This window comes from Jaculus jaculus, chromosome X (assembly GCF_020740685.1).
Source record: "Jaculus jaculus isolate mJacJac1 chromosome X, mJacJac1.mat.Y.cur, whole genome shotgun sequence".
Taxonomy (NCBI): domain Eukaryota; kingdom Metazoa; phylum Chordata; class Mammalia; order Rodentia; family Dipodidae; genus Jaculus; species Jaculus jaculus.
In genome coordinates this window covers 119,883,714-119,893,060 of record NC_059125.1, presented here as the reverse complement: position 1 = coordinate 119,893,060, position 9,347 = coordinate 119,883,714, and the positions used below count along the sequence as shown (strand labels likewise).

The 9,347-nt window shown below is 43.9% G+C and overlaps 1 pseudogene; it reads right to left on the bottom strand.

Moving 5' to 3' along the window:
• LOC101596792 lies at positions 1-3,539 on the bottom strand (annotated as a pseudogene).
• Positions 3,540-9,347: the final 5,808 nt, after the last annotated feature.

The window sequence follows — 9,347 nt, the reverse complement described above, 5'->3', positions numbered from 1 at the left end:
TCAGTGACCACTGGACTTAGGACTAGTCTAAGACCTTGACCTAGATTTAGCCCTAGACATAGACTGTGATCTTGTCTGAGATTTGGATCTAGGTGGTTCTTTTTTCCTTCATTCCTCTTCATGTCTTGAGTCAGACTTACAGTGTGTTTTGGAATCTGCTTTAGAGGTGCCTCTAGATTTTGTGTGAGATGCCTTCATTTCTTTCTTGGGCTGGGACTTGGATCGTAAGTAAGGGTTTCACTCTAGCCCAGGCTGACCTGGAATTCACTATGTAGTCTCAGGATGGCCTCAAACTCACAGCGATCCCCCTACCTCTGCCTCCCAAGTGCTGGGATTTAAGGCATGCACCATCACGCCCAGCTGGACAGTGATATTGAATTGGATTTAGATCTTGAAAAAGATCAACTTTGGTGTTTGAATCTATCATTGTCTGAATGGCTTGTGCTATGCTGTGATCTTCCAGTCTGTCTACTGTTTCTAGGTCTATAAGATTTCCTATAGTTGTAATCAAAAGAACAACTTCTTGATCTCCTTTCGTACCTTTGGTTTTTAGAACATCTGTATCTTTCATAATCATTATAGCCTGAAAAACTGTACACATTCCTTCCTTGCTTGCCTTTCATTTGATTTGGTGTCTTCTGATCCCCTTGTGCGAACTGGATTTCGATTTGAAGCCTACAAACCCGTTTTCTGTCCAAATTATGGAAAGCATCTTCAGATCACAACAACCTCAAATTGAACCTAAGCAAATCCTCGTGGATGTCAAGTGTAGAAATCAAGTGGAATATGCACATCAACTATAGGACCATGACAACTAAACTCCCCCCATAAATCTTAAGACGTGTTGGGGGAATGCAGGTAGCAGGACATGATGGAGGCCTGAGTCTCTGCCCGGAGCACCAATGGGACGAGCGGGCCATCCGCAGCTCCAGCGGCAGCTCAACCACACCTGCATTTCTTTCTTTCTTTCTTTAAAATATTTTAGTTTTATTTACCAAAGAGAGAGAGAGAGAAAGAGAGAATGGGTGCGCCCGGACCTCCAGCCACTGTAAATGAACTCCAGACTCGTGCGCGCCCCCTTGTGCATCTGGCCAACTTGGGTCCTAGGGAATCGAACCTGGGTCCTTTGGCTTAGCAGGCAAAAGCTTCAACCACTAAGCCATCCCCCCAGCACTGTATTTCTTAATTGTGAACATTTTTTCATGTTCTTAGTACCCATTTGTATATCTTTAGACCAATGACTTTTTATTTATTTTTTAATATTTTTATTTATTTGTGAGAGACAGAGCACATTCATGGATGTGGCAGGGCCTCTTATGGCTGCAAATGAACTGCAGACCAATGCACCACTTTGCATATCTGGTTTTACATAAGTACTGGGCATTCAAACCTGAGCAACAGGCTCTGCAAACAAGCACCTTTAACCACTGAGCCATCTGCCCAGCCCCCAATGATTTCTTAGATGATCTGATCATTTTTAAATTATAACGTCTCTTATAATTGTCAAGTTATAACATTTCCTTAGATATTTGGATTGTGGCTTTTTGTTGTTGTTGTTGTTGTTGTTTTGAGGTAGGGTCTCACTCTAGCACAGGCTGACCTGGAATTCACTATGTAGTCTCAGGGTGACCTCGAACTCATGGAGATCCACCTACCACCTCTGCCTCCCAAGTGCTGGGATTAAAGGTGTGCGCCACCACGCCCAACTCCAGCATATTTTAAAGTATTTTATTTATTTATTTATGAGAGAGAAAGAGGCAGCTAGAGAATGGGCAGGCCAAAGTGTCTAGCCACTGCAAATGAACTTCAAATTCATGTACCACTTTGTACATCTGGCTTTACCTGAGTACTGGGGAATCAAACCTGGGTTCTTAGGCTTTGCAGGCAAGCTCATTAACTGCTAAGGCATCTCTCCAGCCCCTCACAGGTGATAGATTTGTATCCCTTCATCCCCAGCCTCCGTTTCCCTGAGAGCCCTCTGCAGTAGGGACCTTGGTGTTCACAGTGGGGTAATTAGAGCCTCTGTCAGTCTCTGGGTGGGTGGGGTTGTGCCTCAGGATATCTCCACCCTCCCCTGTGGCATTTATAGTCTTTGCACCCCTCTTCTATAACAGTCCCTGTGGCTGTGGCTAACAGTGTTTTTTTCCCCGATCATAGAATATTTATTTTCATCATTAGAATAATGTTTTGAACCCAGTTTGGTTGCCACACCCCGACCCAGGGCTCTGGAGTTGCACTGCTCTGGTTTCCGATAAGTAGGGAAAGGGCATCATGCTACAGCCCTCAAAATGGAGGACGCGGGAGCTTGGCCCTTGTCTCTTCCCACCCTTGCTGGGTGGGTGAGAGCCTTTGCCTGTACTCCAATCCTACTTTCTTGCTATATTGTCCTTTCTTCTGTAATAACCTGCACATTTGTAAGCACTGTCACGTTGAAGCCTGTGAGTCTAATTTAGCAATCTAACCCCACTTGACCTTAAAGTAGGGAAAGGTGCCTACTTGGTGTCTGTCAATTTTTGGAAGCAGGTGCATTGTAGAACTAGGCCACACCAGCATGTTATGAAAATTTGTAATGTGGCATCTAGACACAGAAGAGGCCCAAGGTCAACGTGATTTCCCAAGTTTATGTTTTTTTTTTTTTGTTTTTTTTGTTTTTTTTTTTTTTGGTTTTCAGAGGTAGGGTCTCGCTGTAGCTCAGGCTGACCTGAAATTCACTATGTCACAGGTATCCTCCTACCTCTGCCTCCCAAGTGCTGGGATTAAAGGCATGCACCACCACGCCCGGCTATCAAAGTTCATGCTTTTGATCCTTCTCTGTACTGTTCTTTGTCCCCTTGTTCCAAATTCCTGTTGTAGAAGAAATATTGTAAGCTGGACATGGTGGTGCATGCCTTTAATTCCAGCACTCAGGAGGCTGAGGTAGGAGGATTTCCGTGAGTTCAAGGCCAGCCTGAGACTACAGAGTGAACTCCAGGTCAGCCTGGGCTACAGCAATAGACCCTACCTAGATTAAACAAAGAAGAAGAAGAGGAAGAATGAGGAGGAGGTCTTCTCATTTTACAGCCTTGTCTCCCTTCTCCAAACTGATGGTTGCAATATTTTCCCTTTCTCCATGCTTCCTTCCTATTTCCTTTCCTTCTCTTCCTCTCACTCTGTCCCATTCTTCCCTCCTTTCTATCTTTTCTCCTCTTTTCCTTTTCTTCTCTCTCTCTCTCCTCTTTTGACTTACGGCGGTCCCCCTTGCCTCAGCCTCCTGAGTGTTGGGATTGCAGGCAGTTCTTTCTCAATCACTATGTTGTCATCTTGCCACCTCAAGTAAATATATCCTTTAACCCACTAATTGTCAGTGCCCTAGGTAAAAAACCTGCACCTTAGGATTCATCTTTGCCATCTGCCAGCAGCATTGAAGAAATATGTAGCCCATTCCACATGTACCTGACAGGCGACAGGGTGACAGACACAGCAAAGTAAAAGTACCACCCATGAAAGAACCGTTCTGAGTATTTTTCAAGAATCCCCTTATTTCCAAAGTCCAAAGTCATGTCTCTGCCTTTCTCTCCATTGCCCTGTGCTCCAGAAACTAACCTTGCCACACTCTGGATCCCATGAGCTCCTTTGTCCCCTGGCTTCTGCGTGGCATTGGCATGTGGCAGGCATCATGCAAGGACTTCATGACAAAGGGAGTACACAAAAAGATGGCAACCACAGTACTGATTGTCTCTGTTCCCTTCCTGCCCAGCCATGTGTCATGGTAACATTTCCTGGGGAGACATGAATAAACATTTTCTGAAGAAACCCAACAAACAGATCAAAAGAGCTTTTCCATGTAAGTGGAACTTGGTGAGCCAATGAGTTTAATTGGAGCTACTTTCAGGAGCACAAGTGAGAGGTTCCTTACGTAAACATGGGTAGTTGATGAGCTAGAAGAAAAAAGTTACCCCTCTCCTTACAACCATGAATGTAGACATCCTCAGGGAGGGCTTTGTGAGCCCCTTCTCCCATCCACCACTCATGGGCTTTCTATCCTTGGGGAGTGGCAGGGCCTGTGCTCTGTCCCATGAGCCCTCCTTCCCCTCTATGGGGGAATATTAGTGAGCTCAACGTTGTAAGGCTCTCATGTGGATAATAAGCTGCTCTGATTTCAAGTTGGCAATGGTCATGTCATACCTGGAGGACAGAGTTCCACAACACTATGGTTCTTGGAAGGGGCCTGATTCCACAATGGTACCATGGCTTTGGGCATCCCTCTTCCATAGCTGCCTTTCACGAAGCTTTAGTAATACTTTATTTCCTGCTTTTTTTGTGGTAATAGTCCAGGCTGGCCTCAAACTCATAGCGATCCTCCTACCACTGCCTCCTGAGTGCTGGGATTAAAAGCATGCGCCTCCACACCCGACTAGTAATACTTTATCATTCCCTATGGACAAGGGATGGTAATGATTTCCTTCTCTTACTGGCTTCCTCAAATACTGCCATGCCTTAGGTTCCCCCCTTCTTACTCCCTATATCTTTATTCAACTCACCTGATCTCAATATTTTGAGCAGGCCATCTGTTTCCTACCAGGATCTTGCCTCTCATGAGCAGGGCCAGGGGTTCATATAACTGAGGTCAGGGCAGTGCCATTTCCATTGAGCCTGGGCCTCTCCAACTCCTTAAGTAAGTCATGGGCTTGGGTCCCTAAAAAATAGAAAACTACAAACCTGGAGTGAAGATTCTTTCTTACATGTTTCTGGGACATATTATGGAAAAGTGAGATAAGGTGGACAAACTTCACTTAGGCTGTCATATCCTAAAACAAAATCACTGCTGCTGCTTGACTGAGACTTGATTGGTTCAGGGGGGCTCGAGTGCTCTTAAGTCCAGACTTCCCAGGAATAAACAATCTTCTCTGAACCAAGAGAGTGTCATCTTGAGCTGTAGCAGGGCAGCATAAACACTGAATGTTGCCTTCGACTTGAAAATGGCTCTGCATTGTGCCCAAGCCAACTATATGGTATACTCCATGACCTTGTGAAATGACAGCATTCATCTAAGCACATGACAACTGAGAGCCTTCTGGTTTGTGTTCATTGCTCCCATGGCTGGAATTCAACTGCGACTTAGAGGGGCAGGCAACTCAAAGATGTATTTGCATCAGCATCCCCAGAGGGCCCCTGTGAAAAGGAGGCTTCAGTGGGTGAAACCTATGTTTCTTGGGTATTGATTGACTTGCCCAGTCTCTAAGATATATCTTTGAGCTCTATGAAGAGAGAGGCTGATGATAAGTGCTGCTGGATTTGACTTCCAGCTGATGTGTGCTAGTGTGGGAACAAGCATCCCCTTGATGCCTTAAAATGTGCAATTTTAGCAATAGAAAGAGGCCACACCTTTGACACAGATTTTCTTTTCTTTTCTTTCTTTTTTTTATTTTTTTTATTTTTCAAGGTAAGTTCTCACTCTAGCTCAGGCTGACCTGGAATTCACTATGCAGTCTCAAGGTGCCCTTGAACTCACAGCGATCCTCCTACCTCTGTCCCCCAAGTGCTGGGATTAAAGGCGTGGGCCACCATGCCCAGCTAGATTTTCTTCCTTTCTTTTTTTAATTGACAACTTCCATGATTGTAAACAATAACCCATGGTAATTCCCCCCCCCCCCACTTTCTCCTTTGAAACTCCACTCTCCATCATATGCTGTCCCCTCTCAATCAATCTCTTTTATTTTGATGTCATAATCTTTTCCTGCTATTATGATGGTCTTGTGTAGGTAGTGTCAGGCACTGTGAGGTCATGGATGTTCTAATACTTCCTGCTAGTTCACAATTTTCTTCAAATGAAGAGGCCATCCCGCCAGGGGCCACCACTGTTATGCCTCAAGCCTGTCTCCTGCCTTGGTCTTCTCGTGAGCAGGCCTAGGGCCGTCCCAGTCCGGCAGGCGCGGCTTGCGGCTCCCACTTTCTCCTCGCCTGGCCCAGACTGGAGGTGGTGCTGCGGCCTGGGTCTGGTGCAGGGGCATGGGGACACCGGCCGATCAGATCTGGGCAAGAAGCACAAGAAACACAAGTGGGACAAACACTTCTACAAGGAGTGTGTGAAGAAGCCCCTCAAGCTGGTCCTGAGGGTGGGAGGCAATGAAGTCACCGAGCTCTCCAAAGACAGCTCCCGGCAAGACTCCACTCTTTTGGAAGACAGACGGGATCATGACAAACACAAGGACGGAAATGAGTAAAGAAGGAAGATGAGAAGTAGGCTCCTGGGGAAGCGAAGGGGAGAAAACGGGGAAGAATCAAGGCAAAGCTGGCTGATGGCTCTTGATCACCCTCTCAGCCTCCATCTGTCTGGTCAGTGAGCTGCTGAAGTGCCTGGAAACCCTGGCTTTGCTCTGAGGAGGAGCAAGGCAGAGTCAAAACACCAGTGACCATTGTGGAAGAGGTGACAGAAAGACTGTAAGAGCCAAAGGAAGGGTAGGACTCCTTACAACGTGCTCCTCCAGACACAAAATGGCCTGGATATTCATGACCTCACAGTGCCTGACACTACCTACACAAGACCATCATAATAGGAGGAAAAGATCATGACATCAAAATAAAAGAGAGACTGAGTGAGAGGGGGAGGGGATATGATGGAGAATGCAGTTTCAAAGGGGAGAGGGGGAGGAGGGAGGGAATTACCATGGGACATTGTCTACAGTTATGGAAGCTGTCAATAAAAAAATTAAAATTCAGAAAAAATAAAAACATCTGTGAATGCTGCAAATTTTTAATTATTCTGTTAAGCACTTGTTCCCACACCTCAGGTAGGTGAGCAGCCCAGTTCTGATTCAGATAATTCTTTTAATTGTCATGGAGGGTACAACGTCTGAAAAGCCTCTTCGTGGTGGAGGTTTGTCACAAGTAGTTTCAAATGTTTAGAAAGCTCTATTAGCCTTCACATGATCTGAAATAAGCATTTTAATATCAAACTCCTCATTTCAAACATAGTTTATCCTGTGAGATCAGACACATGCCTGTAATCATCCTAGAACTGGGCAGCTGAGGCAGAAGGATCATGTACCAAGGCCACAAAGCAAAACCTGCCCAATGAAATCAGGTCTGAGTCTACTGAAGAGAAGAAAATATGTGATTAGACACTTGCAATGGCCATAACACCAGGAAAAATATGAGCACTTTCATAGCCATTTGCATTTAATAGAAAATAAATAGTAGATGATGTCTTGATTTGCTAGGTGGGCAAAATAGTTATTGTAAGACCTCACTTTCTCTCCAAGAATGACCTAGCCCATACCTGAAATTGTCCTAGAATTCTGCACTTCCCAAATAATTATAAGCTACTAATAGTCACTGTATTTTGAAAGAAAACCTTTCCATAGTTTTTTATTTTTAAATTATTTATTTATTTATTTGAGAGAGAGAAAGAAGCAGATATATATAGGGAGAATGAGCACACCAAAGCCTCCAGCCACTGCAAAGAAACTCCAGAAGTATGCACTACCTTGCGCATCTGGCATACATCGGTCCTGGGGAATGGAACGTGGGTTCACAGGCAAGTGCCTTCACCATTTAGCCATCTCTCCAGCTCCATACTTTAGTTGTCTTTTGCTTATATGTACAATATGAGTGTTCTGGTCCACACCATTAAACACATAGGTGGCCTATTAAAGCTCTCGATTTTCCCTTTGACACATATTCCTTTCTGGCCCAGTCTGTATTGTCTTTGACTAGATGGTAACAATATAGACTGTCTGATGCTTCTACTTCCTTCCACAATTACAAGATCCAAAAATACATCACATTATTTTTAACTTCAAGTGGTGAAGAAGTGGCCATAATTTAAATTCTTCCTCACCCAAATCCCTCATCTAGGATTATAATCAGTTTTCACAATTTTATTAGGAGTAAAGTTATTCATGCATGTAGTTTGATTTATTTATTTTTGGTTTTCTGAGGGAGGGTCTCACTCTAGCTCAGGCTGACATGGAATTCATGAAGGAGTCTCAGGTTGGTCTGAAACACACAGTGATCCTCCTACTTCTGCCCAGCTCATGAATGTAGTTATTTTTTTTATATTTTTATTTTTACTTATTTATTTGACAGAGAGAAAGGAGGAGAGAGAGAGACAGAATGGGCATGCCAGGGCCTCCAGCCACTGCAAATGAACTCCAGACGCATACGTCTCCATATACATCTGGCTTACGTGGATCCTGCGGAATTGAATCTGGGTCCTTTGGCTTTGCAGGCAAATGCCATAACCTTTAAGCCATTCCTCCAGCCCATGAATGTAGTTTTTGAAAGTCAAAAGTCCGCAATGTTTTTAACACAAAAAAGTCCCCTGTTACTCTATGAAAACTTACAAAACATTTTTAACCAGCTGGGCATGGTGGTGCATGCCTTTAATCCCAGCACTTGGGAGGCAGAGGTAGGTGGATCATTGTGAGATCAAGGCCACCCTGAGACTACATAGTTAATTCCAGGTCAGCCTGGGCCAGAGTGAGAATCTACCTCAGAAAACCAACAAAATAAATATATTTTTTCTTTGGATATTTATCTTCATTTCTAAATTTAAATTTATTTTACTGCTTAATGATTTATGATTTTAAAACATTTACTGACATGTTACAAATGGTGAAAATTTAAAGTAGCATTTTAAACTACCTATACCCCCAGTTTCTGTTCCTCTAGTCTTGCAGTATAAAGGTGCATCCCAGTTATTGGCTAAATCAATATTCAGTGATTATTTTATTTACTTATTTATTTATTTTGTTTTTTCAAGGTAGTGTCTCGCTTTTACCCAGGCTGTCCTGGAATTCACTATGTAGTCTCAAGGTGGCCTTGAACTCATGGTGATCCTCCTACCTCTGCCTCCCAAGTGCTGGGATTAAAGGTGTGGGCCAACATGCCTGGCTTCAGTGATTACTTTAAATTACTGTTTCTTGGAGACAAAATATACAAAGACAGATTTAATCTTGACTAACTAATTAATTGCTTTCATCAGTTTATATCTGAATTCTTCCCAAATAAACATTTTGTAAAACTCAAAAGAAAGAAAGAAAGAAAGAAAGAAAGAAAGAAAGAAAGAAAAAAAGAAAGAAAGGAAGGAAGGAAGGAAGGAAGGAAGGAAGGAAGGAAGGAAGGAAGGAAGGGCTAGAGCGATGACTTAGCGGTTAAGGCATTTGCCTCCAAAGCTGAAGGACCCAGGTTTGATTCCCCAGGACTCATGTTAGCCAGATGCACAAGGGGGCATACACATCTGGAGTTTGTTTGCAGGGGCTGGAGGCCCTGGCATACCTCCATTCTCTCTCTCTCTCTCTCTCTCTCTCTCTCTCTCTCTCTCTCTCTCTCTCTCTCTCCCTCTTTCTTTGTCAAATAAATAAAAA